This window comes from Stomoxys calcitrans, chromosome 3, assembly GCF_963082655.1.
Source record: "Stomoxys calcitrans chromosome 3, idStoCalc2.1, whole genome shotgun sequence".
In the NCBI taxonomy this organism is placed as follows: Eukaryota; Metazoa; Arthropoda; class Insecta; order Diptera; family Muscidae; genus Stomoxys; species Stomoxys calcitrans.
Window position 1 is genome coordinate 164,374,946 of NC_081554.1, and position 24,532 is coordinate 164,399,477.

Sequence of the window (24,532 nt, forward strand, 5' to 3'; positions counted from 1 at the left end):
TAAAAATAGGGATATTGACCTGAAACTTTTCACAGATTCTTTTTTTGTCTATAAGTAGGTTAATATGGAAGATGGACTATGCCGGATTATATCTAAATATAGCCCCCATATAGACCGATCCGCCGATGATTTTGCTGAAATTTGGGACAGTGACTTGTATTAGGCCTTTCGATATCCTTCTTCAGTTTGGCCCAGATCAGTCCAGATTTGGATATAGCTGTTATATATACCTATCCGCCGATTTAGGGTCTTAGGCCCATAGAAGCCACATTTATTATCGGATTTTGTCGAAATTTGGGACACTGAGTTGTGTTTGGTGAAATTTGATGAAGGATGTCGAAGGGCCTAACACAACTAGGCCCTTCGACATCCTTCATCAATTTGGTCCAGATCGGTCCAGACTTTGATATAGCTGTCATATAGACCGATCCGCCGATTTAGGGTCTTAGGCCCATAAAAGTCACATTTATTATCCAATCTTGCTGAAATTTGGGACATAGAGTTGTGTTATGCCCTTCGATATCCTTCTTCAATTTAGCTCAGATCGGTCCAGAATTGAATATAGCTGTCATATAAACCGACCTCTCGATTTAAGGTCTTACGCCCATAAAAGACGCATTTATTGTCCGATTTGGCCAAAATTTGGGACAATGAGTTGTGTTAGGCGATTCGACATCCTTCTTTTATTTGGCCCAGATCGGTTCAGATTTGGATATAGCTACCATATAGACCGATCTCTAGATTTAGGGTCTTGGGCCCATAAAAGTCGCATTTATTATCCAACGTCGCCAAAATATGGGACAGTGAGAAGTGTTAGGCGCTTCGACATGCTTCTTTTATTTGGCCGAAATCGGTTCAGATTTGGATATAGCTGCCATATAGACCGATCTCTAGATTTAGGGTCTTGGGACCATAAAAGTCGCATTTATTATCCAATGTCGCCAAAGTATTTGACATTTGGGCCTAATACTACTATTGGGCCTATTTGGCTCAGATCGGTTCAGAGTTGGACATAGCTGCCATATAGACCGATCTCTCGATTTAAGGTTTTGGGGCTATAAAAGGTGCATTTATTGTCCGATTTCGCCGAAATTTGGGACAGTGAGTGGTGTAAGAACCTTCGATATTCTTTTTCAATTTGGCCCTGATCGGTCCAGATTTATATATAGCTGCCATATAGACCGATTTCAGGTTTTGGGCCCATAAAAGGCGCATTTATTGTCCGATGTCGCCGAAATTTGGGACAGTGAGTTAAGTTAAGCCCCTCGACATATTTCTGCAATTTGGCCTAAATCGATCAAGATTTACATATCTTTTTATACAAAAAAATTCAATTTGTGTTTGCTTGTTCCGTATAGACTCAAAAACGGCCGAACCGATTACCTTGAAACTTTTACAGATTGTATAATAGGTTGGTCTGGAAGGAAACATAGCCTATATAATTTTTTGATATGTGGGGCAGACCCACCCCTTTACCCACAAAGTACTACCCGAAAATAAAAGTGGACCTATCGGAACAATATGGAATTCAAATGATAGATATTAAAGAGTAGAGAACGAATTTCATAATAAAAGTTGGGTCCAAGTACCTGGGCGGCCGCCCCAGCCCCGAAACCCCTTAAAATATGTTTATTTGACGATCATGACAATATGGGACTCAAATGAAAGGTATTCGGGAGTAGATTACGACTATGGTTAGGAAATAAGAATAGGCGTTATAATATATTATAACGGAAGGGAGCGAACCCTTCACCGTTACCCCAAAAACACCACCCAAAATCAGAAGTGGACCGAAAAGGACAATTTGGGTATCAAATGAAAAGTTTGCGGGAGTATATAACGAATCTGGCAAACAAATTCATGTCGAAGTATATGGGATCACCCCACCCCCACAAAAAGGCAAAAAATGGGCACATTAGCCAATCACGGATATATGGGACTCGGTTTGTTTGTTCCGTATAGACTGAAAAACGGCTGAACCGATTTTCTCGCATATTGTGTACGTTGGTCTGGAAGTAAATATAGGCTATATACGGACCCTCCCCCTTATGCCAAAAACACAACCCAAAATCAAAAGTGGATCGAGCGGGACAATATAAGTATCAAATGAAAGGTATTGGAGAGTAGAATACGAATATGGTATTAAAATTTCAGTCTAAGTACCCATCGGGCCTCCCCAACCCCAAAACTGCACCAAACAGACACATTGGACGTTCACTTCAATATGGGGCTCAAATGAAAGGTATTCGGGAGTAGATTTCGAATCTGGCATACAAAATAAGATCAAAGTAAAGGGGTCACGCCACATCTCAAAAACGCCTTTAGACCTATAATGACTAGATGATACATGGCTGTACCGATTTTCTTAAAATTTTCATAGATTGTGTACGTTTGTCTGAAAGGAAATATAGGCTTTATAATTTTTAGACATCGGGTGGAGGTTAAAATACCCAGTACCATAGTAGTGGTGTAGGGTATAATTATAGAAACTTCTCCAACGATTACGAGCATTGCTTATGGAAAGTTCACTTGAACCAAATTTAAAACCATCTTTACTAAGTTTGACTTATTTTAGTAGATCTGACAGAAATTAGGACATGATTATTTATTTATGTATGTTTCGTTTTGTTTCTTTGTAGAAATACAAAGATAAACAAATAGTAACATTTGTCAAAGCATTCATTAATTCAAATTCGTTACTCATATGATTTGAGTTGTTTCCCATACCCGATGCTACATATATAAAATTTATAACTAATGTTGCAAATAACCATCGAAAATCGTAAACATTAGTAAAACAGCCAAAAAACAAGATTTTTGTGATTAATTATTTGTCATGTTTCTTTGGAACGCTATAGATCATCAGAAAATGAATTCAATTTCATTGACCAACATCAACAAGTTTGATATTTTTTAAAAACGCCAACAGAATGCGAAAATGTCCATACTTAATATGCACAAATGTCAAGCAACGAATTTGCTTTTCAAATATTTGAGTTTTTTCTAATTTTTATCTCAGTTTTTCAAATGCAAGTCAATTTTTCTACATCAGTAATAAATAATTTGATTAATAATTAAACATAATGTTGATGAAGCTGTAAACTAAAGGTTGTCATATTTCAATGAGCAAGTATGACAAGTAAAATAATTTAAGAATAATATAAAAATTATATTTGAACAAAGGTAACTTGAAAAGGTCGTTCTAAAAAATAATAGAAAAATTTGTGTAGATTCAAAATTTTGCAGAAGAAATCATAAAAACTAAATTTCGGAGGCTGAACATAGGTAATGTCCTCAAATTTCGGTTTTGTGTATGATCTTCTCCTTATTCTAATATCAACCTTCCATTTCATATTTTCATCAGCATTGATTTATCCTCGAATTGAAAACATTATCAGTTTATGACTTTGCGAAATAATTTTTCATTTTATCATCGTTGTATTGAACGTGCTACACGCATCGATAATTATAATTAGTGTGATGATGTATTACTCGTAGCATTAAAATGATTCTATTTACTGACTACCTTCAAAACTCAAGAGACTACCTACCTGTCTGCCTTCTGGAAAATAAAACTGGAAGTTGATATTACATATCTAGGCATATGAAAAATGCAAACTTTAATTGATTTTTATTTGCGATATGCATTCAATCAGAAAATAAACTGTAAACGCATTTTTGTTTGTTGCGTGATTTAATTAATTTGATTGCAGATCTCCATATCTTTCAGATATGCATTGGAGTACTTCAAATGTTTGATTAAAGACATACAGAGTTACATATAATTTGATGACCAATGTTCGGAGAGCAGACTTGTATTATGTATTTTAAAACGAGTGTTAGACGATTCAATGATGGGGACTCCTTTTGTAGATGTTTCGGCAGTTAGAACATCGAACTTTTATATACAAAAAAAAAAAAACAAGTGAAATGTCGTTAAGTGGGGTCGGGCGAACTTTGGAAAACCACCAACTCCAGAATATGTGTAAACCACCTTTCATCATAATCCGGTGAAAATGCATAATTTATGCCCCATTATCGAAATTTGGTCCGATTTGGACCAAATTCGACACGGATATTAAGTGGTCTAATAAGTGCAAATCATTGTAGAACAAAACATTGGTCTTTTTGTAAGCCATATCCAAATATAGACCGATATGAACCATGTACGACAAGGACGTCGAAAAGCCTAACATAAGTCCCTGTGTCAAATTTAAGCGAAATCGGTTTATAAATGTGCCTTTTATGGGGCCAAGACTTTAAATCCAGCGATCGGTCCATATGGCAGCTACATACATCCAAATTTCAACCGATCTGCACCAAATTGAAAAAAGGGCCAACCATAACTCACCGTTTCAGCGAAATCGGACCTTTAATGGGCCTAAGACTTTAAATCGAGAAATCGGTCTATATGGCAGCTATATCCAAATCTGGACCGATCTGAGCCAAATTGAAGAAGTATATTGAAGGGCCTAACACAACTCGTTGTCCCAAATTTCGGCAAAATCGGACAATAAATGTGCCTTTTATGGGCTCAAAACCTTTAATCGAGAGATCGGTCTATATGGCAGCTATATCCAAATCTGGACCGATCTGAGCCAAATTGAAGAAATATATTGAAGGGCCTAACACAACTCACTGTACCAAATTTCGGAGACATCGGAAAATAAATACGCCTTTTATGGGCCTACGACCCTTAATCGGCGGATCGGTCTATATGGTAGCTATATCCAAATTTGAACCGATCTATGCCATGTGGCAGAAAGATGTCGAGAGGCCTAACACAACTTACTGTCAAAATTTCGGCGACATCGGACAATAAAAACGCCTTTTATGGGCTCAAAGCCTTTAATCGAGAGATCGGCCTATATGGCAACTATATCCAAATCTAGACCGATCTGAGCCAAATTGAAGAAGTATATTCAAGGGCCTAATACAACTCACTGTACCAAATTTCGGAGACATCGGACAATAAATACTCCTTTTATGGGCCCAAAACCTTAAGTCGGGAGATCGGTCTATATGACAGCTATATTCAAACCTAGACCGATCTGGGGCAAATTAAAGAAATACGTCGAGAGGCTTAACTTAACTCACTGTACCAAATTTCAGAGACATCGGACAATAAATGCGCCTTTTATTGGCCCAAAACCTTAAAAGGTGAGATCGGCCTATATGGCAGCTATATCCAATTCTGAAGCAATCTGGGCCAAATTGGAGAAATATGTCGAGGGCCTTATCTCAACTCACTGTCCCAAATTTTGGCGACATCGGATATCAAGTGATCGGTCTATATGGCAGCTATATCCAAATCTGGACCGATCTGAGCCAAATTGATGGGCTTAACATAACTGAATGTAATGTTGTTATGGGCCCTAAACTTTAAAACGAGAGATAGGTCTATATGGCAGCTATATCCAAATCTGAACCGATCTGGGCCATATTGCAGAAAAATGTCGAAGGGCCTAACACAACTCACTGTCCCAAATTTCAGCAAAATCGTATAATAAATGTAGCTTTTATGGGCCTAAGACACTAAATCGACGGATCGGTCTATATGGCAGCTATATTCAAATCTGTACCGATGTGGGCCAAATTTAAGCAGGATATCGAAGGGGCTAACACAACTCACTGTCCCAAATTTCAGCAAAATCGGATGACCAATGTGGCTTTTATAGGCCTAAGACCCATATCTGCGGATTGGTCTATATGGGGTCTATAACAAGATATAGACGGATATAGCCCATCTTCGAACTTAGCCTGCTTATGAACAAAAAAAGAATCTGTGCAAAGTTTCATCCTAAACTCTATTTTTAAAGATTGTAGCGTGATTTCAACAGACGGACGGACGGACATGGCTAGATCGTCTTAGATTTTTACGCTGATCAAGAATATATATACTTCATAGGGTCGGAAATGGATATTTAGATGTTTTGGAAACGGAATGACAAAATGAATATAACCCAATCCTTCGGAGGTGGGTATAAAAATCGTTTAACATAATGGAAATTTTCGACAAGTAAACTTCTTTTGTGAAAACGTTAAACTTAGTTTACGATGAAACAGAGAACTGCGTGAGACCCAATATTTGTCACTCAATCATGCAAACATTTTCGATCGCCAAACAATCTTCCGCGAATCTTCAAGGCGAAAGTTATGATCGCGGACGAGCTTGCCTACGAGTCGCAAACAATTCCCCCATCGAGAGCAGTTGCGTCCTCAAGACGAAGCTTCTAAAAGAATGTTTCACAAATCATCCAAATAAGTGAGGCCAACATTTTCGATCGCCAAACAATCTTCCGCGAATCTTCAAGGCGAAAGTTATGATCGCGGACGAGCTCGCCTACGAGTCGCAGACAATTTCCCCATCGAGAGGAGTTGTGCCCTCAAGATGAATCTTCTGGAAGAGTGTTTCGCAAATCTTTCATATGAGTGCTTAAGGGTAAGACGGAACAATCTTGGAAGATTTTAGAATAGCGCAGGAATCATTTGGAGGAGTAGCAGATGATGATTTTAGATGATTAATAAAATACTCTTCTAGAAGAGTTGCGCATTACTCGCCTAGACGAGTAACAAATAAGTGAAATATTTAAGAAATATTGTTCTAAAATAGTTGCGCGTTCGCTTGGAAGATCTAAAAGTTCATATCAATATTAGTTGTTCATCGAAAACGAAACAACTGGGAAATATTTAAAAAAAAAATTTGTATTACTCGTCATATTCCTCATACTAATTGCCAATCGTCATATAAACCAAGTGAGAATTTGGGAGTAGAGTACGTATTTGATGATAAAGATTTGGTCCAACTATTTAGAGAGTATTAAGAAAGATCCGGCCTTGCACTAAGATTCTCCGCTCCATATCGCTGATTGTCCACGACTGCAGTCATAGCTACTCTGTATGGAGCACTCCACTATACGTAAGCTGTTCGCGTGCTAGGAAGCTCCCAGATAAGCTTCTCATGATAACGAAGAACACCCAAATTGGTGTTCTTCGTTATCATGAGAAGTTATCATCTTCCTGTGTGGTGTCCATAGTTATCCCGTGGGATTTTAGTCTACTGACCTAGTTGCTTTAGATTAAGTTGACATTTACCATCTCACAGACAAAGGCCAAATCTGTTCAGTGACACGCCGTTCGGACTCAGCATAAAACAGGTGATCCCCTATCATTGAGCTTAAATTTGAATCGGGATACACTCAATTGATATTGTGAGAAGTTAGTTTCTCTCTAATTTATTTCATAACGGGATGTTTGGGAAACACTAACACACATTGTACTTATACACTGTTCGCGTAATTGGCAAAGATTTTTAATACCATTTGGTATCAATTCAATACCAAACAAAGGAAGCTATTGAGATTTGACGGCGTCACATTTGTATTCTCGTCATCGCGCCAGAAGTGTTGTTGAGCTTTTTACTTAAAATATTGATGCCATTATGAAATATTTGTTAAATAAGTAAATAAAATGGTTTGTACATAGGTCACATCGGCCCATGTTTTGATATAGTGGTCATATAAACCGATCTTGGATCTTGATTTCTTGAGCTAGTAGAGGGCGCAATTCTTATCCGATTTGGCTGAAATTTTGTATGAGGTATTTCGTTATGACTTTCAACAACTGTTATAAGAATGGCTCAAATCGTTTCATAACCTGATATAGCTGCCATATAAACCGATCTTGGATCTTGACTTTTTAAACCACTAGAGGGCGCAATTCTTATCCGAAATTTGGCTGAAATTTTGCACTAAGCGTTTTTTTATGACTTACAAAAACTGCGCTAAGTCAGTACATAACATGATATAGCTCAAGTCGGTACATAACATGATATAGCTGCCATATAAATCGATCTCGGATCTTGACTTCTTAAGCCTCTAGAGGACGCCATTCTGCACCGATTTAGTTAAAAATGTGCATGAGGAGTTTTGTTATAACTTCCAACTACTGTCATATATGGTTCAAATCGGTCGATAACCTTATATAGCTGCGATATAAACCGATTTTGGATCTTGAAATTTTGAGCCACTAGAGGGCGCAATTCTTAATCAATTTGGCTGAAAAATTGCATGAGGTGTTTCGATATGACTTCCAAAGAAAGAAAGGCAAAGAACTCGACAAATGCGATCCATGGTGTAGGGTATATAAGATTCGGCCCGGCCGAACTTAGCAAGCTCTTACTTGCTTTAATTATGAACATAAAAAATAGAAATAAAACAAGGCCGGGCCGAACTGTGGATACCCACCACCTCGGGAATATATGTTAACCCCCTTTAGTCACAATACGATGAAAATTGGATAATTTATGCACCCAAATTCGGCACGGACACTGAGTGGTCTAATAAATATATGTCACTATTGAATTTTGTATTTCAATTTTCAACAAAATTGGATAATAAATAAAGCTTTTATAGGTCCTAGTTTCAAATTTTAACGAAATCGGATAAAAAATAAAGCTTCTATGGGCTTCAGATCCTTTATCGGGAGATCTGTCTATATGGCAGCTATATCTAAATATAGTCCGACTTGATCCAAATTTAGGTCAAATGTCGAAAGGCTTAATATAAACCCCTGTTTCAAATTTAAGCGAAATCGGGTAATAAATAGAGCTTTTATAGGCTTCAGACCCTTTATCGGTAGATCGGTCTATATGACAGCTATATCTAAATATAGTCTGATCTGAACTATATCTGATTCCTATGTTAGAAGGCCTAAAACTACTCACTGTTTCAAATTTCAGCGAAATCGGTTAAAAAATAAAGCTCTTATGAGCTTCAGACCCTTAATCGGGGAGACCGGTCTATATGGCAGCTATATCTAAATATAGTCCGATCTGAACCATATTTAGGCCGGGAGGCTTGAAATTACCCACTTTTTTAAATTTCAGTGAAATCGGGTAAAAAAAAAAGCTTTTATGGGCTTCAGACCCTCTATCGGCAGATCGGTATATATGGCAGCTATATGCCGGGAAGCCTTAAACTACTCACTGTTTCAAATTTCAGCGAAATCGGATAAAAAAACATTTATGGGCATTAGACCCTTTATCGGCAGATCATTCTATATAGAAGCTATATCCAAATATGGTCCGATTTCGCCTGTTCAAGAACTTAACCAGCGTGCATTAAAAAGACGTGTCTGTGCCAAATTTCAGCTCAATATCTCAATTTTTCAAGGCTGTAGAGTGATTACAACAGACGGAGAGACGGACGGACAGATGGACGGACAGACACACGGACATCGTTAAATCTTAAAATTTTAGTTTTAGAATTTTACGATGATCCGAAATATATATACTTTGTAGGGTCGGAAATCGATATTTCGATATGTTGCAAACGGTGTTTGTTTTTTGGTACATTAGGGGGTGGAATAATCCATAATGGTTTGGTACTACTGCCAATAACGATTTGGTGTTAAAACCAATAATAGATTGCTATTAAAACCAATACCAGTTCGGTAATAAGGTAAGTCCCAAACGGTACTAATCATTTTAAGTTGCTTTACTATCAATATCGTATGATACTGAAATGAGCACATTTTGTATCAACTATTCTCTGGGTGTATAGTCAAATCTCATTGCTTGAAGGCTTCAGATGTTCTCTCATACAGATTTCCTGAGAAACTAAAATGTTTTACTAAAACCGAAGTTAAAGACTTTTTCGTTTATGCATCACTCTAAGAAATTCCCACTAAGTGTTTGTTTCTTGCTATTAGTTTGTACACAAAACTAAACTTCAGAAGGCTAACCTTCTACAGTGATTGCAGTGAGTTGCCTACAAATATTTCTACTTAATTTTGTTTTGTGGTTGTGGATATATAAGGCATAAGGAATTCTGGGAACAATAACACGTTTTGAGTGTTAAACGTGTTTTAAATTAAGAACTGCCAATTTTCTCCAAAATATATACTCACCGATAAAAAAAAAATTTAAGTGGACTATTTAGAAACATAAACGAAAAACAATAAAAAAATTTAATACAAATTTTTAATATTTTAATACCAATATAAAAATATATTTCCTTGTATTGTTTTTCTTTTGTCCCATCACGTTTGTTTTGAGTTTGTCTATATGCGAGTCAATTACAGCCTGTAGGTGATATCATGGTGCAGCGAAAAAAATTTATGATAGGCTTATAAGTCAAACAGCCATTGTTTACAAACCAAAAACAGTCCACTGCCAACAAGGTTGAATAAAACAAGTAAAAGCGTGCTAAGTTCGGCCGGGCCGAATCTTATATACCCTCCACCATGGATCGCATTTGTCAAGTTCTTTTCCCGGCATCTCTTCTTAGGCAAAAAAGGATATAAGAAAAGAGTTACTCTGCTATTAAAACGATATCAAGATATGGTCCGGTTCGGACCAAAATTAAATTATATGTTGCGTTAAGAATTGCGCCCATTGGGGCTCCCGAAGTAAAATAGAGAGAACGATTTATATGGGATCTGTATCGGGCTATAGACCGATTCAGACCATAATAAACACGTTTGTTGATGGTCATGAGAGGATCCAACGTACAAAATTTCAGGCATATCGGATAATAATTGCGACCTCTAGGGGTCAAGAAGTCAAGATCCCAGATCGGTTTATATGGCAGCTATATCAGGTTATGAACCGATTTGAACCTTATTTGATCCAGTTGTTTAAAGTAAAAATAAAATACGTCATGCAAAATTTCAGCCAAATCGGATAGAAATTGCGCCCTCTAGAAGCTCAAGAAATCAAATCCCCAGATCTGTTTATATGACAGCTATATCAGTTTATGAACCGATTTGAACCATACTTGGCACAGTTGTTGGATATCATAACGAAATACTTCGTGCAAAAATTCATTCAAATCGGATAAGAATTGTGCCCTCTAGAGGGTCAAGAAGTCAAGACCCAAGATCGGTTTATATGGTAGCTATATCAGGTTATGGACCGATTAGAACCATACTTGGCACAGTTGTTGGGTATCATAACAAAACACGTCGTGCGAAATTCCATTTCAATCGGATAAGAATTGCGCACTCTAGAGGCTCAAGAAGTCAAGACCCAAGATCGGTTTATATGGCAGCTATATCAGGTTATGGACCGATTTGAACCATACTTGGCACAGTTGTTGGATATCATAACAAAACACGTTGTGCAAAATTTTATTCTGATCGGATAAGAATTGCGCACGCTAGAGGCTCAAGAAGTCAAGACCCAAGATCGGTTTATATGGCAGCTATATCAGGTTATGAACCGATTTGAACCATACTTGTCACAGTTGTTGGATATCATAGCAAAACACGTCATGCAAAATTTCGTTCCAATCGGATAAGAATTGCGCACTCTACAGGCTCAAGAAGTCAAGACCCAAGATCGGTTTATATGGCAGCTATATCAAAACATGGACCGATATGGCCCATTTACAATACCAACCGACCTACACTAATAAGAAGTATTTGTGCAAAATTTCAAGCGGCTAGCTTTACTCCTTCGGAAGTTAGCGTGCTTTCGACAGACAGACGGACGGACGGACGGACGGACGGACAGACGGACGGACATGGCTAGATCGACATAAAATGTCACGACGACCAAGAATATATATACTTTATGGGGTCTCAGACGAATATTTCGAGTAGTTACAAACAGAATGACGAAATTAGTATACCCCCCATCTTATGGTGGAGGGTATAAAAATAGAAAAATATTGAAAAAGCCAATAGTTGTAGATAATCCAAAACGACTTGACAGTACCATAAAATGTTTTTTATGCCTCAACAAAATATTCTTGAAATCTGTTACATGCACACTTTTTGTTTAAAAAGTAGGTTTTTGAAAAAGAAAAAATTATCAATCACTGGTCACCCATAGGTCTGGACTCAATGACAATGAAAGAATTCCTTCTGTTTCCGCTTAGATTATATGACTGTTAATGACAATTGGGATATTTTTGTTAGGCGATAACTATAAATGAAACCTAACATATGTGGGCTTTCAAAACTGACCATCGGCAAACTATGTATGAATGTTTAGATTTATGGGCGGATCACTTTTTTTATTAGTGATATGTCTTTAGTACGGCTGTAATGAAAATATCGAGATTTTAGATAAGGCAAACCAAATGATATGTCGTTTGACAAGATAGATTGCCACTGGGACGGCCAGTGGTAGATTTGCTTGAAAAGGCTGCTATGTGGGATTTCTAGCAATGGTATACCCTCCACTTTGATAAGGCAAGAAATATCCGAAAATAATTTCTAAGAATCGATAGAATACTTACTTACTTTACTTTAATTGGCTATGACAGAACATTTGCTCCACTAGCCGAACGTAGAATAGCGTTCCAAGCGCCTCGATCTCCTGCGTTCATTCTAAAATCTCTGACACCAAGTTTTGAGGTGTCTCCCACCACTTGATCTTTTCATCGGGCTTTTGGTCTTCCCGGTTTGCGTGTACCATCGTGTTTGCCTTCAAAAGACTTTTTTGCTGGAGCTTCTTCATCCATTCTGACATCATGACCTAGCCAACGTAGCCGTTGTATGTTGATGCGTATAACTATGCTATCGTCGTCATACAGCTCGTGGTTCATACGTCGCCTTAATCTCCATTATCGCAAACTGGTCCATATATTTTACGAAGAATCTTTTTCTCAAATACTCCAAGCACTGCCAAGCAGAACTGTCGATTTTGGAGTGAAGATCAGTCAGAAGCATTGCAAGAGCCACCAATGCATACAGAAAAAGTCACAGTTTGGTGCGGTTTATGGGCTGGTGGCATCATTGGGCCGTACTTCTTCAAAGATGATGCGAATCGTAACGTAACTGTGAGTGAACGCGAAAGAAGTCAAGATCCGAGATCAGTTTATATGGCAGCTATATCAGGTTAAGAACCGATTTGCATCATTCATGGCACAGGTATTGGAATTTAAAACAAAAAACACATGCAAATTTGTTGGAAAAGATTGTTGGAAGTCGTAACCGAACAATTCATGATAAATTTCATCCAAATCTGACAAAAAGTGCAGTTTCCATGAGCCCAAGAATTCAAATCGGGAGATCGGTTTATATGGGACTTATATCTAAATCTGAACCGATATGGCCCATTTGCAATCCCCAACGATCTACATCAATATTTCAAGCGGCTTTACGCGTTCGATCGCTATAGTGATTTCGACAGACGGACAAACTGACGGACATGGCTAGTCGACTCAGAACGTCAAGACGATCACGAATATGTATACTTTATGGGGTATCAGATGAATATATCGAGGTGTAACAAACGGAATGACTAGATTAGTACACCCCCATCCTATGGTGGTGGGTATAAAAACGGCCCGGGCCGAATCTTACGTTCTCACCACCATGGATTCCTTTCCATGGATTTGCCTTTATTAACTCAGTTCGTATTTGAATTATTTTACAACAACCAAATCGGGAATTGGTTGCGGCTGCTTAAGTCTCAAGTAATAATAACGGGGAATCCGTATTCAAGGGGCCGATATCAGTATATAGACCGACACGGATCCTACTTAGTGTGGATGTTGGAACAGAAGTTCTATCAAATTTCAGCCAAATCGGATGAAAACTGAAGTTTCTAGGGGCTCAAGAAGTCTGGTGGCTATATCATGTTATAGACCGATTCGGATTATATTCACACTGATATTGAAGTCAGAGTTCATGTGAAAAGTGTCAGCCAAATTTGAAATTTATGTCTCTAGGGGTTAATGAAGTCAAAAATGGGGATCGGTTTATATGGGGGTTATATCCAAATCTGAACCGATATAGCCCATTTGCAATCCCCAACTACCTATATCGAAAAGATGTATGTGTTCAAAATGTCAAGCGGATATCTTTATCCGTCTGAACGCTTTCGTGATTTCGACAGACAGACGGGAATGGCTCGATCGACCCAGAATGTCAGGACGATCAAGAATATATATACTTTATAGGGTTTCAGGTTAATATTTCGAGGCGTTAGAAACCAAATGACTAGATTAGTATGCCCCTATTATATCGTGGTGGGTATAAAAATGAAGATAATGAGGTTGAAATCTTGCACAGATTGTTTTATGTCCATAGGCAAGTTTTTGGGCACATAAAAAACGCTTTTAATACCCCATTTCGCTAAAACTTGTCACAGTGAGCTGTATTAGATTCCTCGACATCCGTGAATAATATAGTCTAGAACGGTCTATATTTGGATAGAGCTGTCTGTATAGCGATCTCCTGATTAAAGCTTTTTGGCTATTTTAATCCCGTTTCTCTGAATTTTGGCAAAACGACTTGGCCTTGGCCCCCTCAGCATTTGTACAAAGTATGGTCTAGACAAGTCTATATTTGGATAGAGCTCTCATATATTAACTAGCTCTCGATTAAGATTCATGGGCCCATAAAAGGCGCATTAATAAACCGATTGTTAGGCCCTTCGACGTCCGCGCCGAGTATACTGTGGTAAGTATGTTCTGATTCGGTCCATAATCAGATATAGCTGCCATATAAACCGATTTCGGATCTTGACTTCTTGAGCCTCTAGAGCGCGCAATTCTTATCCGATTGTAATGAAATTTCGCATGAAGTTGTTTATAATGACTTCCATCAACTGTGATTAGTATGATTCAAATTGGTCCATAACCTTATATAGCTGTCATATAAACCGGCCTGGGATCTTGACTTCTTAAGCCTTTAGAAAGCACTATTCTTATCCGATTATGATGAAATTTTGTACAACAGCTTCTTCAATGACTTTCAACATACGTGTCTAATATGGTCGTAATCGATCTTTATCCTGATACAGCTAGCATATAATCCGATCTCCCGATTCTGCTTCTTACCCCCTACAAGGCGCAATTCTTATCCGAACGGACTGAAATATAACCCAATGACTTCTACTAAAGTCTTCAATATTCAATTCACTTATGGTTCATATCGAACTATATCATATCGGGTATATCCCCAATAGAATAACAATTCTTATCCATTATTCTTTGTTTGCCTAAAAAGAGATACCGCGCAAAAAACTCGACAAACGCGATCCATGGTGGAGGGTATATAAGATTCGGCCCGGCCGAACTTAGCACGCACTTACTTGTTTCAAATGGCATAGTACCTCTCAAATGTCGCCTGCATTAGGAGGGGATAACCCCCGCTAACATTTTTTCTCATGTTCTCGCCTGGATTCGAACCCAGTCGTTATGCGTCAAAGTCGGACATGCTAATCTCTGTGCTACGTTGGCGTATTTAGTACAGTGCTGAGTTTTGGTACTGTGAGTTGTATTAGACCTCTGCACGTGCTTCCCGAACATGGCACAAATAGGAGTATGTTTGGTATGGTCTCTATATACCAATCTCCTGTTATGCTATCTTCGAAACTCAAGTCTGTTACACCCCTGGAAGTCAGAGACGAGTTTAACACGGATTAGACCATATTTCAATATAGTTTCTATGGATTCATAAATGGTGCATTTTTATCAGATTTTGACAAGGTGGATTCTAAGGTTTAGGCCCGGCCTTTTCAATTGTTGCTTGTAATTTAATTTCTGTTCCATACTCTTCCAAAAAGACAGTAGCTAAACCGAGAACGACTCAGCACTTTGCCAGCCCTAAAAGTATACTTCCGTCCCACTGTTTGTTGAGCATTGCAAATGAAAAAAAGTGATAAGGCCCCTACAGAGTCAAAGAAAGCCATCCGAGAGAGTTTGGGAGAGAAAGAGAGAGAGCGCTCTGCAATAAAACCTAGAAATAATAACAAGAGAATAATTTCGATTTTGCATTTGGTGGGTCATTAGTCAAAGCGTCAGAGTGAAGACAGATTGATTTTTGACTGACTTTGTACAGAAGAATTTGCAGCGTTTGTTGCTGCTGTCAATTGCTCCCACTTGTATGACGATGGCGTAGCAGTAATGCCTCGTGCGTATGCTGCTTGCGAAGAGGCCTACAGCCTCGGTTGATTGGTTTGGGAGTAGTAAACAGCAAACGATGAGTTAGCTATGCTCGATCGTTAGTTGAGTTGTGTGGCGTCGGGGCAATGCCATAACTGAAACTCAATCGCGTATTGAAAATTCAGTCAGTCGATGATGGGCGTTTAAATGAAACGGTTCGCGCAACGGTATATTTGAATTTGAACAGTAACGTGGCATTCATACATGCGTCCATTCTTGATACGAGCGCTTCTTTTTTTGTTTGTGATTTGTTTATAGTTTTTATTTAGCATTATTTTTTGCAATACCATAACGCAGAGTACGGTGCACTTGTTAGTCAATTGATAATCGAGAAGCAAAACAAGAATAAGAAATAAATATAAAAAAAAATAAAACAAAAACAATTGAAGGAAGACAAAGTTACAAAAGAAATTAAGGAAAAGCAAGCTGGATAAAAACAAAAAAAAAAATAAAAATAACTTGATTAAATCAATAAAAATAAATAAAAGTGAACTTTTTAATAATTAAAACAATTTTGAAAAATTTATCAACCACACAGTTTAACAAATTTTCTCACAAATGTCTGCCCTGGCTCAGAGCAAACTTTCTTCCTCAATGGAGATGACAACGCATGGCCCCCCCTCTACGAGGCCTTCTTCGAGAAGCTGATCAAGCGACCTCCACACACAATAACCGGCATTTGCCAGTTCTTTCTACTGCTTATTTAAATAGGGTTCTTTAGCTTGAAGCTTTTGGCACCCGGTTTCGAAGACTCACAACGCAAACGCACTCGACTTTCAATGTTCGAAAAGCCAACCAAGCAACCCGGCCAACTTCGACAACAAATATTTAAACAATTAATCTGCCGTTAATTAATGACGATTGATTAATTAAGAAAACATAACAAAAACAAAAACCATTGCGTATTTTGTATTTTCTTCTTCTTCTGCGCCCCTTTTCTCTATTTGAATTTCGAATGTCTTTGGGTTTTTTTATGCCAATTCGTGTCACCAAACCCAAAATTATAAATTTCGAATTGGTTTCTTTGGGGTCTGTATAGATGGTGTTGTGGTGTTTGTTTGTTGTTATTGTTGAAAGTAGCAGCAGAATAAAGAAATATTGAAATAAAATCTGAAATAATAATCACAAAAAAACACCGAAATTTTATGAAGTCTCCGCTTGCGGTGCGGTTTCTGCGAATATTTGTGTTTGTGTGTGTGTGTGTGAGTGTCGCTTGAATGTTAATTCGAGACACGTTTTAAACAACAACAGGTAACTAAGCCAAACACTTGTTTTGATTTTTTTTTCGTATTCTAGAAATTCGTCTCACTTGTTTTTTTTATTTTTTTTTTTTTAATAAGGATTAACTCTGAAACTCTTTTTAAAAAGGGTTGCCACAATAAGAATCTAAAGATAAGTGCTCAAAGGATACTATTAACACAAATTTTAGATATTCTTGTGGCTATAATGATGTTCTTTAAAAACCAACAAAGACTTACTTTTTCATTTGTATTGTTGAGAAAATTGGTGTATGTGTGTGTTCCTACTGTCCCCATCTACTGTGGGCTAAAATTGTTCAAAAATTTCTGATAAAAATTAGAATCAATAAAAAACGACAAACTATGAATAAAAGGTCAACAAATCTGATCTTTCATTGATATTATAGAAGAATTGAATGTGTGTATTCCTACTGTCCTCATCTACTATATGTTTAAAGTCGCCATAAACGCTCAAAAATAATATGAATTAAGAGAGAATGATAAATTAAGACTAAATAATAAAACAATTTCATCTTTCATTAGTAATATAAAGAAAATGAGTGAATGCATTCCTACTGTCTTCATCTACTTAATGTAGCCAGAATGAGCCAAAGCCATTAAAAAGATAATAATAAAAATAAATAAAAAATATTATCGATTAATTATTAAAAAAAATCTGAAATTTTTAGTAGTAATGTAGAGAAAACGGGTGTTTTTATACCTACATTTCTCATCTACTATGTGGTAAGGTTAGGTTGAAAAGAGGGTGCGGATATTAAACCGCCCCATGTCACAATGGGCATGCTGCTAAGCCAGCAATCGACTTGTTGTGCGCTCTAATTACTAACAAGTAAAAGCGTGCTATGTTCGGCCGGGCCGAATCTTATATACCCTCCACCATGGATCACATTTATCGAGTTCTTTTCCCGTTATCTCTTTTAAGGCCAACAAAGGATAAAAGATCCAAAATCGGTTTATTTGGCTACTATATCAGGTTATCGATCGATTTGAACCGTATTTGGCGCAGTTGTTGGAAGTCGTAACAAAACACGCCATTCTAAATTTCAGCCAAATCGGATAAAAATTGCGCACTCTAGATCCTCAAGAAGTCAAGACCCCAAATCGGTTTATATGAAAGCTATATCAAAACATGAACCAATATGGCCAATTTAATTTCTAAATATCAACAATTTAATAATTTAAATATCAACAAGTTATCAAAAATCTTTCATTTTCATTAGTTATGTTGAAGAAATGGGTGTTTTTATACCCTCCACCATAAGATGGGGGGTATACTAATTTCGTCATTCTGTTTGTAACTACTCGAAATATTTGTCTGAGACCCCATAAAGTATATATATTCTTGATCGTCGCGACATTTTATGTCGATCTAGCCATGTCCGTTCGTCCGTCCGTCCGTCTGTCTGTCGAAAGCAGGCTAACTTCCGAAGGAGTAAAGCTAGCCGCTTGAAATTTTGCACAAATACTTCTTATTAGTGTAGGTCGGTTGGTATTGTAAATGGGCCATATCGGTCCATATTTTGATATAGCTGCCATATAAACCGATCTTGGGTCTTGACTTCTTGAGCCTCTAGAGTGCGCAATTCTTATCCGATTGGAATGAAATTTTGCACGACGTGTTTTGCTATGATATCCAACAACTGTGCCAAGTATGGTTCAAATCGGTCCATAACCTGATATAGGTGCCATATAAACCGATCTTGGGTCTTGACTTCTTGAGCCTCTAGCGTGCGCAATTCTTATCCGATCAGAATGAAATGTTGCACGACGTGTTTTGTTAGGATATCCAACAACTGTGCCAAGTATGGTTTAAGTCGGTCCATAACCTGATATAGCTGCCATATAAACCGATCTTGGGTCTTGACTTCTTGAGCCTCTAGAGGGCGCAATTCTTATCCGATTGGAATGGAATTCCGCACGACGTGTTTTGTTAGGATATCCAACAACTGCGCCAAGTATGGTTTAAATCGGTCCATAACCTGATATAGCTGCCATATAAACCGATCTTAGGTCTTGACTTCTTGAGCCTCTAGAGGGCACAATTCTTATCCGACAACTGTGCCAAGTATGGTTGAAATCGGTCCATAACCTGATATAGATGTCATATAAACTGATCTGGGGATTTGACTTCTTGAGCTTCTAGAGGGCGCAATTCCTATCCGATTTGGCTGAAATTTTGCATGACGTATTTTATTTTTACTTTCAACAACTGCGTCAAATAAGGTTCAAATCGGTTCATAACCTGATATAGCTGTCATATAAACCGATCTGGGATCTTGACTTCTTGGCCCCTAGAGGTCGCAATTATTATCCGATATGCCTGAAATTTTGTACGACGGATCCTCTCATGACCATCAACAAACTTTTTTATTATGTTCTGAATCGGTCTATAGCCCGATACAGATCCCATATAAATCGTTCTCTCTATTTTACTTCGTGAGCCCCAATGGGCGCAATTCTTATACGAATTGGCTGAAATTTTACACAGGTCTCCAACATATAATTTTATTGTGGTCCGAACCGGACCATATCTTGATATCGTTTTAATAGCAGAGCAACTATTTTCTTATATCCTTTTTAGCCTAAGAAGAGATGCCGGGAAAAGAACTCGACAAATGCGATCCATGATGGAGGGTATAAAAGATTCGGCGCGGCCGAACTTAGCACGCTTTTACTTGTTTTTCCTACATTCCTCATCTACTGTTTGCTAAAGCCGGTCAAAGCAATCAATAAAAATAAAAATCATTGGAAAATGATACATTTTTACTTACATTGGATATGTTAGAACATTTGTTCCATTAGCCGAACTTATAGTGGCGTTCCAAAAGCCTCGATCTTCTGCGTTCCTTCTAAAATCTTCTGACACCAAGTTTCGAGGTGTCTCCAGCAATTTGATTTTTCCACCGAATCTTTCGATGTTGGAATCGGGTGCTGCTAACTACCATGTTCTTTGCCGCTGCGAAGTCTATTAACCTTAATCCATTATCAGAAGTTTCTTCGTGTAGTCTAAATTGTCCGACTGTTGGGTCAAATATATTTTCCTTCCCTATTTTCGCATTAAAATCCCCCAGAACAATTTTAATATCGTGGGTGGAACAGCGATCATATCCTTGGTCTGTTCGTCCTTGTCTTCTTTCGAGGCATGGGTGCGAATAAGGATCTTGCGGACTATGGCAAGTCTCTCATCCACCGAAGTAAACCTATCTTACTAATCTTCTTCGATTTTTCCATAGTAATTTCTTCAAGTTTTCCGGGTGATGGGCTTATAACCCGACGCCCAACCCATCTTTTTATCGTTAGCTAACTAGGTGACACCGCGGAAAGGTTTGTGTCCACATGTGAGATGAAGAAAGACCAAGATAAGCCTGGGTTTCAAGGTCAAAATCAATCAGAACCGTTTCTTTGTTTCCAACATCCCTAAGTCACCCAAAAAATTATAAATATGACTATATCAAAAAATCTGACATTATCATTAGTAATGTAGAGGAAACAGGTGTTTGTTTGTATCATTTACTAAGTTCTGAAAGCAGCCAAAAACCATTAAAAAAGTTCGGTCTTGCCGAATCTTATATACCCTCCACCATGGATCGTATTTGCCAGTTCTTTGGATAAGAGTTACTATGGTATTGGACTAGATAGAGTTATAACCGGTACAGGTCATGCTTGGCGGGGATTTTGAAGAAGATAGTAGAAGATTGTCCAAAATCGCAACAAACCGTATATGAATTTCGCCCCATAAGGCTCAAGAATTAAAATCGGGTGATCGGTTTATATGGGAGCTATATCAAATTATAGACCGATTCAGGCCATATTACCATGTATGTTGGAGGTAATAGTTAAATTCACTGTGCAAAATTTAAGCGAAATTAAATAAGAATTACGCTCTCTAGAGACTCAAGAAGTCAAATCGGGAGATCGGTTATAGATCGATTTAGAACACGTTAAGCGCGTTTTTCTCCCAATTTGGATATGAAATGCGCTATCTAGAAGCCCAAGAAGGATAATCGGTATAGATATATTAGTATAAGTATTTTTGCAAAATTTTAAGCGCCCAGCTTTACTGCCCACATACACCTAGGCCAGTAATCGGCTTGTGGTGCGCTCTAAATACTAAAAAACTAACCTGCTCACAAAATAAGTCATTGTTCAACATTTCATACTCTTAAATTGGTTCAAGTATGATATTGTGTTCCCATCTAAGTTGCGGTGACTGTTAGTAACGAAAACGGGCAATTCCATAGAAAATGCCCGAAAGCTTCATCATATTCCCCAGATGCCCTACACAGCTGACCGGTCAAAACGCCCAGGGACATAACGCCCAAAAAGATTTGGCGTTCTGACCGGTAGCTCCCTACGCTTTTGTCGCACGTTTGCTGCATTACCACGAGCCCCCATCTGCTGCCCTTTCATTCTCCCCTACTCCGCTATGGCCAGACATCCATATGAGGCATATTGTGCCATTCATAGGGAAGGCGCTAACTTTCAAGACTGGTAGTTAATTTACCGCCCGGCTTGTTATATCCCTAGTAGGCAGTTAACTGTCCGTAAATATGTTCATTATCGACGTCCTCACATTAACACCATACAACCTCACGCGCTTTGTGATCGCCCGGATATCCGCCTGCAGGACAGTATAATGGTCAGACAGTCGGAAACAGAACAGGTCCTCAATGTAGATCACCAGTACCACTTTGATCCATCTGTGTAGCATGAACTTCCAGTTGGCAATACAGTGTTCCGCACTCGACCTCAAGTGTCGTCTCAGGTGTGTGATCCGAAATCTCTTCATTCCGTCCAGATTTGCTATGTTTATGGGTTCTCATCGCCCCGTCTATGCCAAGACAACATGTTCTCTGTTCGAATCAGAAAGTGATTCTGAGTCGGTCGGTATACTTATCAATGGGTCTATCTCTCTTCCTTCTGGGTGTTACAAAAAAATGCACCACAGTGATGGTGTTGGATATAAAAAACAAGTAAGAAGGCGTTAAGTTCGGCCGGGCCGAACTTTGATACCCACCACCTCGGGTATATATGTGAACCACATTTCGTCAAAATCCAGTGAAAAATGCATACCTTATGCCCCATAACAGCTCTATAGATATCATCCGATTTAGACCAAATGCTTATAAGTACAGGTCATTGTTCAACCGACAGATCGGTCTATATGGCAGCTATATCCAAAACTGGACCGATCTGAGCCAAATTGAAGACAAATATCGAAGGGTCCAACACAAGTCATTGTCACAAATTTGGGCGACATCGGAAAATAAATGCGCTTTTTATGGGCCCAAAACCTTAAATCGAGAGATCGGTCTATATGGCAGCTATATCCAAATCTGAACTGATCAGGGCCAAATAGAAGAAAAATGTCGAAGGGCCTAAGGCAAATCACTGTCCCAAATTTCAGCAAAATCGGATAATAAATGTGGCTTTTATGGGCCTAAGACCATGAATCGGAGGATCGGTCTATATGGCAGCTATATCCAAATTTGTACCGATCTGGGCCAAATTGACGAAGGATGTCGAAGGGCTCAACGCAGCTCACTGTCCCAAATTTCAGCAAAATCGGATAATAAATGTGGCTTTTATGGGCCTAAGACCATAAATCGGAGGATCGGTCTATATGGCAGCTATATCCAAATTTGGACCGATCTGGACCAAATTGATGAAGGATGTCGAAGGGCTCAACGCAACTCACTGTCCCAAATTTCAGCAAAATCGGATAATAAATGTGGCTTTTATGGGCCTAAGACCATAAATCGGAGGATCGGTCTATATGGCAGCTATATCCAAATTTAGACCGATCTAGGCCAAATTGACGAAGGATGTCGAAGGGCTCAACGCAACTCACTGTCCCAAATTTCAGCAAAATCGGATAATAAATGTGGCTTTTAAGGGCCTAAGACCATAAATCGTAGGATCGGTCTATATGGCAGCTATATCCAAATCTGGACCGATCTGGGCCAAATTGACGAAGAATATTGAAGGGCCTAACACAACTCACTGTGCCAAATTTCATCCAAATCTGCCATAAAATGTGGCTTTTATGGGCCTAAGACCCTAAATCTATATGGGGGCTATATCAAGATATAGTCCGATATAGCCCATCTTCGAACTTAACCTGCTTATGCACAAAAAAAGAATCTGTGCAAAATTTCAGCTCAATATCTCTATTTTTAAAGACTGTAGCGTGATTTCAACAGACAGACGGACGGACATGTCTTGATCGTCTTAGATTTTTACGCTGATCAAGAATATATATACTTTATAGGGTCGGAAATGGATATTTCGATGTGTTGCAAACGGAATGACAAAATGAATATACCCCCATCCTTCGGTGGTGGGTATAATAAACATTTAAAGACGGTCCTATTTCTCAGGCTATTCTGCATCTTTAACTAAAGTACACTGTTGTCTTGTCCCAAAGTAAATTTCCTAACTTTTGAAGATATTTAACTTAATTAAAGTTAAGGATATATTAACATACTATTTAAAACAAAAATAAAATTTTTAAGGATATGTTTTTTAGGAAAATATATCTTCTTTATATTAAGTTTGCTTATCTTTGGCTCGAATCGTTAAAATAAGGACAAAAGTTTTTTGAGTGTACTTAAGGTGGCTGTCAAATCAGTAGAAGCAAATGTAAATTTGCCCACTTTAAAAGTGTGAAATTATTTAAATCTTTTTTATAAAGAGAATATAAATGCTATTCTCGGTAGCAACATAGTTGCGAACATTTACAGCAATATTTTGCACCGTCATTTACAACTGACGAGAATTGTAATATTTGTGAATTTTATTACAAGATGATAATAGCGATATCATTTTCTGTAATGTTAGTTCAAATTTATTTATAAAATTATTTTATCTCTATAAAAAAGATACGAATTTTAATAATTCTCACTCAGGAGACCGCTCAGTTTCTAAATGAACTTTTAATAAGACCATACTCAACAATCAAGGATTTATACCATCCACCATGGGATGGGAGTATACTGACATCTTCATTTCGTTTGTAGAACATCGAAATATAGCCGTGTCCGTCCGTCTGTCTGTGGAAGGCACGCGAACCTTTGAAGAAGTAAAACTATGTGCCTGAAATTTTGCATAAATTCTTCCTATAAGTGTAGGTCGGTTGTGATTGTTAATGGGCTAAATGAATAAATAAAGCTACCATATCAACCGATCTCCCGGTTATACTTCTTAAGCCTATAGAAAGCTTTGAAATTTTGTACAATGACGTTTTCGATGACATTCAACAGATGTGCCAAGTATAGTCCCAATCGGTGCAAGACCTGGTATAGCTCCCATATAAACCAAACTCCTGCCTCTAGAGGGCGTTATTCTTATCCAATTTGGCTGAAGCGTTGC

At 38.1% G+C, this 24,532-nt stretch overlaps 1 protein-coding gene across 3 annotated transcripts in view; it reads left to right on the forward strand.

Annotated features, from left to right (window-relative positions):
• Positions 1-15,989: 15,989 nt before the first annotated feature.
• The window catches only part of LOC106091993 (uncharacterized protein DDB_G0271670), an 84,318-nt gene continuing 75,775 nt past the window's right edge, over positions 15,990-24,532 (forward strand). Inside the window, exons 1-2 of one of the 3 annotated variants that reach the window (XM_059364490.1) lie at positions 15,990-16,088; positions 16,200-17,153. The gene's annotated coding sequence lies outside the window, so the exon portion shown is untranslated. The remainder of the gene's footprint in view (positions 16,089-16,199; positions 17,154-24,532) is intronic. The other 2 variants (XM_059364491.1, XM_059364493.1) reach the window with 2 other exon arrangements.